At 40.6% G+C, this 271-nt stretch overlaps 1 protein-coding gene across 1 annotated transcript in view; it reads right to left on the bottom strand.

The window, feature by feature from the left end:
• Positions 1-271, bottom strand: part of LOC119585758 (splicing factor U2AF 50 kDa subunit-like) — a gene marked incomplete at its 3' end in the record, with an annotated part of 12,332 nt that overhangs the window by 1,558 nt on the left and 10,503 nt on the right.

Here is a 271-nt window from a genome sequence, read left to right as displayed (position 1 = left end):
TCCTCGCTCCTTCTTCTCCTCCCGCTCTGCAAAAAAAATTAATTGCTATAGAAATAAGAAAAAATATAACATGTATTCAGGTTTCAAACATGTTGCTCCAAATGGTCATCTTTGTCATTATGATATGATCTGAGTGAGCTACTCAAAGGCTGTTGACACACACTAAAAGCAGCACAAGAAGCCCCCTTTATCTCTCCCACTAGCACATTGGTTGGGAATCTATGGTCCCTGGGCAGCCAGATCTAGCTTATCACTTGAAATAATTTGGCCT

This window comes from Penaeus monodon, chromosome 20 (genome assembly GCF_015228065.2).
Source record: "Penaeus monodon isolate SGIC_2016 chromosome 20, NSTDA_Pmon_1, whole genome shotgun sequence".
Classification (NCBI taxonomy): domain Eukaryota; kingdom Metazoa; phylum Arthropoda; class Malacostraca; order Decapoda; family Penaeidae; genus Penaeus; species Penaeus monodon.
This window is presented reverse-complemented; position numbering and strand designations above follow the sequence as displayed.